The sequence below is a fragment of the Acomys minous genome (assembly GCF_964271855.1).
Source record: "Acomys minous genome assembly, chromosome: 18".
In the NCBI taxonomy this organism is placed as follows: Eukaryota; Metazoa; Chordata; class Mammalia; order Rodentia; family Muridae; genus Acomys; species Acomys minous.
Window position 1 is genome coordinate 35,053,365 of NC_140501.1, and position 8,252 is coordinate 35,061,616.

The following is an 8,252-nucleotide window of genomic DNA, read 5'->3' on the forward strand; positions in this document are numbered from 1 at the left end:
ATTTACTGATGAAATAAATCACTCTTACATTTGGCATATACTTAATTAAACATCAAAAACTACAAGTCACATTTGTTTAAAGTTCTTTCTTAATTTTAAATTTAATTATCTGAAAATTATCAATCATGTTATTAGTCCACAGTTGAAATTGCATGCCTGTCAGTGTAGTTATTAATGCCAGCCCATTTACTGGCTCATTTACTCTGGATATGCACGATTATGTGTGACATTTTAAAAAGAACACTGTTTTCATCAGGATACAATCTATCCGAAGATCAACAAAAGACCTATTTCTGATAACTCTCTTACTGTTTTCCTGACTAAATTCATAGACTGAGAGGAACCAGATGGTAATGGAAAATACACCAGTGGTAGTCTATTTAATTAGTATCTTAAATTGCTTTTCTTTCTGCTCCAGAAGAATTTATATTTTATTTCTTATATTACAGGAAAGCAAGAAAATGCAATCTCTTCCATTTTATAATATTTCTACATTCATTGCTTATTTGAATTTCACATATCTTCTGAAATATAGGCAAAGAAAATATAAACTCACCAGGACTCACTCACCTTTGAACACAGTAGAAGCAGATTCATATTAATATGTATACTTGGTTGGCTCATTTAATCACATTTACAACACACAGAGCCTCCATTCCTTTCCCCACTGACTCTACTCATTCTGGTACCCAGAAATGCTGTAAAATGTCTGATCTGAAGCAGCCACTGGGCAAGAATGTAATGTTCATATTGACATATACTTAGTATTTGATTAACTCTTATGGTTTTATACTCTATTTAATTCTCACCTTATATTATTCATATATTTTACTAAATATATTCATAGTATTTGTACATTTTTGTCATTATGGTGAAATAATCTAAAAAAAAAAAAGCACCACTTTTAAGGGAGAAAGGAATTATTTTGTTCGTAATTCTGGATATGTTACAGAACTTCCTTTATCCTAGGGAAGTCAAGGCATAAACTTGAAAATGTGAAGGAACTAGTAAGGTCCTAGTGTAATGGCTTTACTGATGATTTTAAAAATTGTACCCACTTAAATAAGCAGGAAACAAGATAAACCATAAATACATCAGCCATCGGACAAAATAACGCCAAAACCTGATTGTTATCATGAAACAAAGAAAACACAGATATATGGGAAAGAGTAGCATCCTGAGCTCCCTCTGAGGTTAACAATAAGTTAAGCTTCTATAAGAGTTAAACATGAGAAAAGTCGAAGGATCAAGGTTAGTCAATAGGGACACCCAGGCCAGTGTCCCAGAAGTTTGAAGAAATTTTGTGCACTGATCATACTTCCAAGAAATGTCTGACTATACTGTGTTGATAAGATCAGAATTTATTCTGAAGTAATTGAATGGAGCCTTGCTGGTGGCAGAGATTTTTGGTTTTTGGACACTCAGGCTTTCGTAATTTCTGTATAAAATACACATGAAGAAAGCTTCAACATCATCTAAAGTCATGTAGGTTCCCTGTTGGATTGTATCAGGATTCTCCATTTTCCATAGTTATTTTGAAGGTTTTTATATAGCTTTGTTTTCACAGATTTTTTACTGTTTTTGTATAGTAGACCCGTTGGCTTTCCAAGGAAAATAATGTGCCCTTACCCGATAGAGCCTTGGTGGAGAGGCCTGGTGGCACTCAGAGAAAGGATAAGCAAGCTACCAAGATGAGACTTGATAGTCTATGACCATATGGTGGGGGACGAGGTTCTCTTTAGTCACAGACCTAGGGGAGGGGAATAGGGTGAAAGTGGGAGGGAGGGAGGAATGGGAGGATACAAGTGAGGGGGAAATAATTGATATGTAATCTGAATAAATAAGTAAAGAAAGAAAATCTCTTGACTATTCTAAGACTATTAAGTCCCAGGGCATGCTAAGAAAGTCCCTTGCCTAAAATGTGTTATACAGAATGCTGTTGTCTGACACTCCTCTTATCAAGGCTTTACCAATAAAAGGGACTCACCTCATCAATTTTTAACAGCCTTAGCTCCCCATTATGTTTATTTTGAAGAGTTCAAATACTCTAATTGCTGGTTTTAACGTCAATTTGTCACAAATTAGACTTGCCTGAATAGATATTCTCAAATGAGGACATGTCCTGATTGCATTAATTGATGTTAAGACCAACCCCAAGTATGGTTAGCATCTCCTAGTAGCAGACAAGACGGCTAAAGCAGGCCACCATAGGAGAAAGATTAGCCCCCTTCTGCTTGCCTTGCCTTCCATCTTGTTGCTTGGTTGAGTTACCCTGTTGTTGCTGCTGGTGGCATTTCTTTCCCTGTCATAAGAGACAGAATTTCAGGTATTCTGAACTAATACCTGACTAAACAAGTACAAGGGCTCTCTAGGAAACTAACAGGTTTTAGACACCAGACTGGGACTGCAGAGGTACACAGTCTCGTAGACTAAGCAATTACCAAGTTGTCAGTCTCTTCAGTGTGAACAGGCACCGTGGGACCACTCCTATTGCTGAGACCACAGTTTCAAGGACTGTGAAACCAGCCTTGAAGGTACAAAACAACACAGTGCTTTAATGTAGGCTTGTTTAATAAGATTATATATATGTATATATGTGTGTGTATGTATATATGTATATATGTGTGTGTATGTATGTATATACACATATATGTGTATATAAGTACTTATATATACAGCATGAGATAATCATGCATTAAAAATAAAAATGTTTCCTTTTTATTTGCCATTAATCCAGACTGGCAAGTGATATAACATAAAGCATAATAAACTCATTACTCCTAATTAATGCCAAAGGAGAAACTCTAAATTAACATGGGTATGTTTATGTGACTTCTGAAAACACCTATAGGAAGCTGATAGTGACTTAGAAGCCCTTTTGTTAGCTGTAAACTCAGGAGTTGGCTTAATTAAATTTAAACATTTAAATAAATTACTGCTCCTGTTATTTTGTAGAAGCAAGGATGAAAGATACTTTATTTTTAACCTTGTTGGCCTTGTATTCCTGTGGTGAACTCCTTTTAAAGAAGCAGATCCAAAGGCATCTTCTGGCTGAAATGTTACCATTTTTCCAGACTGACATCTTTCTGACTGTTGTGAAGTAAACATTCTGGTAACTACGCTAACACTAACTGTTCATGTCAACTTATTTTGATGAGTTTAAAAATCCTATGATGGACTAGTAGTTCCCTCATGCTAAGTGATGTGGATGGTATTGCTAATGCATGTGACTCATGTCATATATGTGTATATGTTGTATATATCATTAATATTCTTGGCTATGACAATGCTTTTGATATTTAATATGCTACTTAGATAAATATCCTTTAACTATGTGAATTATTTGTTCATAATCCCTTTATGTTTTTAAAGATGGTTTTTGGATAAAGTGTAAGTGAAACTTTCAGATAGATTTGGCTGCATAATTAGCTACCAGCCAATATTTAACATTAGGATATAATATATTAGCATGGAAAATACCTCACATAGAGAAATGGTAATATTTCTTGCTAACAGATACTGAAAACTATTCATATATATTCAACTGCTTTGGGCCCTGTAAAAGAAAGTGCTTGAAGTGCTAAGATTTGTGAGTAATGAGAGGGGAATAGACCATTGCCCACACACTACCATTTCTCAAATGCAGACTCTTAGAAAGTCTGCATGAGCTACTCTATCTTGTGTCATGAGCTCACACGTCTAAAAGCAAATGCAGGCAAAAGTTCCTGAGGTTTGAAGGGAAAGTGGGAGTGATGCAATGGTGTTCTACATCGGTTCAATGACCCCCTTTTAGGAAACAAGGTCAGCATGAAACAGATACCAAGGCAGTAGCCTCTCTGCACTACAATGCCATGTGAAAGTTTTGCATGTTAGACACTGGAACTGATTTTAATTTGGATGTAGTATTTTAATTGCATACAGTCAATTTCTTTATCAGCCCGTGTTCCTTTACAATCCTGTCAATAGTTCAATACATTTCTCTAAATATACATTGCTTTTAACCAAAATTAATAGAAAGTTAAAAGAAAATCAAGTTAAGATTTTCTTCAATCATTAATTTTTACATTGTTTCAAAAACACAATTGATAAAGATTTGAGGAATTAAAATATAAGTGGAATATCTGCTCAGATATTCTTGCATTAAGTTATAGCCGTACCTATTTTAAAAGGTCTAAACACGTGGATCCAAGATGCACCATATCTGAACAGCAGAACAGCAGGGAGAGCAGAGCAAATGACAGGGCATGTGGTAGACCCGAAAACCCCAAACTTCTACTTTCCCAGACAAAAGCCCACAGTGTGGGAAACTCACAGGTCCAATCCCAAGTCACCTGGTTAAATCCCAGGATAACCTCCAGGCTTCTGCTGGTTGGGCTTCAGCTTCAGTCCTTCTGGTACTGGGAGCAGCCCAGCTTTAACCAAGTGTGTCCACTCTCGCCGAGTGGAGACTCTGAGGGTACAGCAGCTTAAAGCCCCAACTTAGGACTTTTGGGTAAAGTGGATAGCTTCCGGAACGGGGATGTGTGGCTCTAACATCAAGTGCGCACTCTCACCCGCACAAGGCAGTGTAATCTGTGTATACCCTGGCTATCTCCTCAACCTCATTGTTTCCCATGAACTGGAAACTTTCTGATAACCCAAGCAGGCAGCTCCAACCTTGGGCTCCCTGACCCAGTGAGCACAGTGACTGAATACAGTGTCTGGTCTGTAAGATCTCATTTACCTTGGAGCAAGAAAGTCATGAGGATAATACATCCCAGAAGAGCCTGCTGGCAACTCCCTGAGAGTCATCAGTTAGGCTGAAACCATTCCCAGTAATCTGAGGAGAGTACCGACAGGAACATCTGGTTTGCTGCCCTCGATTCTACCCGCCAACAACCTCCTCCACCAAAAACTCCAGCGAGCAACAAGATCTACCAACAAACACTACAGACAACCAGATGGCTAAAGGCCAGTGTAAAAACACAATCAACAAAACCCAGAAAAATACGGTATCTTCAGAACCCAGTTATCCTATGGTAAGCAGTTGTGTGTCCCCAAACACACTTGAAACTCAAGAAAATTACATTAAATCTATACCTATGGACATGAAAATGGAGGAAACAGAAAATCCTTAGAGAAATGCAAAAGGGTCTGGGTGTGGTGACGGACACCTTTAATCCTAGCACTCGGGAGGCAGAAGCAGACAGATCGCTGTGAGTTCAAGGCCAGCCTGGTCTACAAAGTGAGTCCAGGACACCCAAGGCTAACACAGAGACACTGTCTCCAAAAACCAAACTCAAACTCAAACCCAAACCCAAACCCAAAACAAAACAAAACAAAACAAAACAAAACAAAAAAACAGGGGAAGGAATTGAACAAACAATATAAAGAAATGGAGGAACATGCAAACATATAGATGAAGGAAATCAGTGAAACATTTCAAGATCTGAAGATGGAAATGGAAACAATGATGAAAGCACAAACTGAGGAAATCCCGGAGACAGGGATGTAAACAGGAAATATAGTGGTAAGCACTGACAGCAGAATAAAAGAGATGGAGGACAGAATCTCAGGTGTAAAAGGCACAATGGAAGAAATCAATACATCCATCAAAGAAAATGTTAATCTAAAAAATCGTGACACAAAACATCCAAGAAATCAAGGACACCATGAAAAGATGAAGCCTAAGAATTTTTAAGTATCAAAGAAGGAGAAGATTCTCAGCTTCAAGACACAAAATATATTTTGAACAAAATCATAGAAGAAAACTTTCTGAATCTTAAGAAAGAGATGACTGTAAGCATATAAGAGGCCTACAGAACACCAAATACATTAACCAGAAAATAAAATTCTTCCATCACATGAAAATCACATTAAATGTACAGAACAATAAAAAATTTTAAAGCTTCAAAGGAAAAGGGCCAAGTAACAAATAATGGCAAACTTTTCAGAATAACCCCTGACTTATTAGCAGAGTAAATGCAGAAGTGCCTGAGCAGACATTTTGCAAACGCTAAAAGACCACAGATGCCAGGCCAGACTATTATACCCAGCAAAACTTTCACTCACCATAGATGGAGAAAACAAGATATTCCAAACTTAAACAATTTCTATGTTCAAATCCAGCCCTATAAAAGATAGTAGAAGGAAAACTCTCACCAAAGGAGATTAATTACACAAAAAACAAAAACAAAAACAAAGCAAGCAAACAAAAAACCCATAAGATATAAATAACTTCATTATAACAAAAAAAATAAAAGAAGACAAGTACACAAACACATTTCCATAATCAACACCAAATTAAAAGGTTTGAACAGTCACTATTTATTAATATATCTCAAAAGCAATGAACTCAACTATCCAATCAAAAGACACAGACAAACAGAATGAATTTTTAAACAGGACCCCTCATCCTGCTGCATACAAGAAACACACCTTGGCCACAAAGATAGACATTATCTGAGAGTAAAAGGGTAGAAAAAGATTTTTCAAGCAAACATTCCCAAGAAGCAAGCTGGAGTAGCCATTATAATATCTAATAAAATGGACTTTCAACTAAAATTAATCAAAAGATATGAGGAAGGATACTTTATACTCATAAATGGAAAATTCCACCAACATGATATCTCAATTCTGAACATCTATGTTACAAATACAAGAGCACCCACATTTGTAAAAGAAACATTACTAGAGCTTAAATGACGCATCAAAGCTGACACATTAAAAGTGAGAGACTTCACTTCCCTACTTTCATCGCTGGACAGATCATCGAGACCGAAACTAAATGGAGAAATAATCAAATTAACAGATGTCATGAATCTTATGGACCTAACAGCCATCTAAAGATATAAATCCTCACTATGTAATGGTTCTTCTTGCTATAGGTAGTTTATTGTATATATGTGTAATAAATGTTTATGTAAAAAATAAAAAATATTTAACAAAAATTTAAAAAAAGAACTTTTCTCCCAAACACAAAATAATATACCTTCATCTCTGCACCTTAAGGATCCTTCTCCAAAATTGATCATATACTCAGTCACAAAGCAAGCCTCAACAGATACAAGAAAATTGAAATAATCCCCTGTATCTTATCAGACCACCATGAACTAAAGCTGAATGCCAACAACAATAGAAAAAACAAAAACCTACACACACTTGGAAACTAAACAATTCTCTACTCAAGGACAACTGGGTCTGGGATGAAATAAAGAAAGAAATAAAAAAATATTTCCTAGAATTAAATTAAAAAGAAGGCACAACACACCCAAATGTATGTTATACAAATGAAAGCAGTGAGAAGCAGTTTATAGCCCTAAGTGCCTTCATAAAGAAATTGGAGATCTGATACAAGCAACTTAATGGGGAAAGCCCTAGGGAAATAAAGAAGCAGATATACCCAAGAGGAGTAGGTGGCAGGAAATAATCAAACTCAGGCCTGAAATCAATGCATTGAAAACAAAGAAATCAACTCAAATAATTAATGAAATCAAGAGCTCGTTCTTTGAGAAAATCAGTAAGATTGAGATAACCTTAGCCAAATTAACTAAAAGGCAAAAGGAAAGTACCCAAATCAACAAAGTCAGAAATGAAAAGGGAGACATAATGACAGGTGCCAAAATCCAAAGAATCATTGGGTCTTACCACAAAACCCTCTATGCCACAAAATTTGAAAATCTCCATCATATGGACAATTTTCTTAATAAATTCCACTTACCAAAATAGAATCAAAACCAGGTAAACAGTTTAAGCAGTTCTATAACACCTAAGGATAATGAAGTAGTCATAAAAAGTCTCCCAAACAAAAATAGCTCAGGGCCAAATGGATTTAGTGCAAAATTCTACAAGTCCTTCAAAGAAGAAAATCTTTCCCAGTCTGTAGGCTAATATCCAAAATATATAAAGAACTCAAGAAATTAAACACCAACAAACCAAGTAATCCAATAAAAAATGAGGTACATCCTAATCCCTAAACAAAACATTAAGAATGTAATGTTTATATAATTCCTTATTGTGTCACGGTTCTTCTTGCTCTAGGTAGTCTATTAAGGACATGTGTAATAATATAAATGTATATGTAAAAATAAAAATGTTTAATTAATTAAAATATGGGATATAGAGCTAAACAGACTTCTCAACAGAGGAATATCAAATTATATAGAAACACCTAATGAAATGCTTAACTTCCTTAGGCATCAGGGAAATGCAAATCAAAACAACTCTGAGATTCCATCTTATACTTCTCAGAATGGCTAAGATAAAAAACTCTG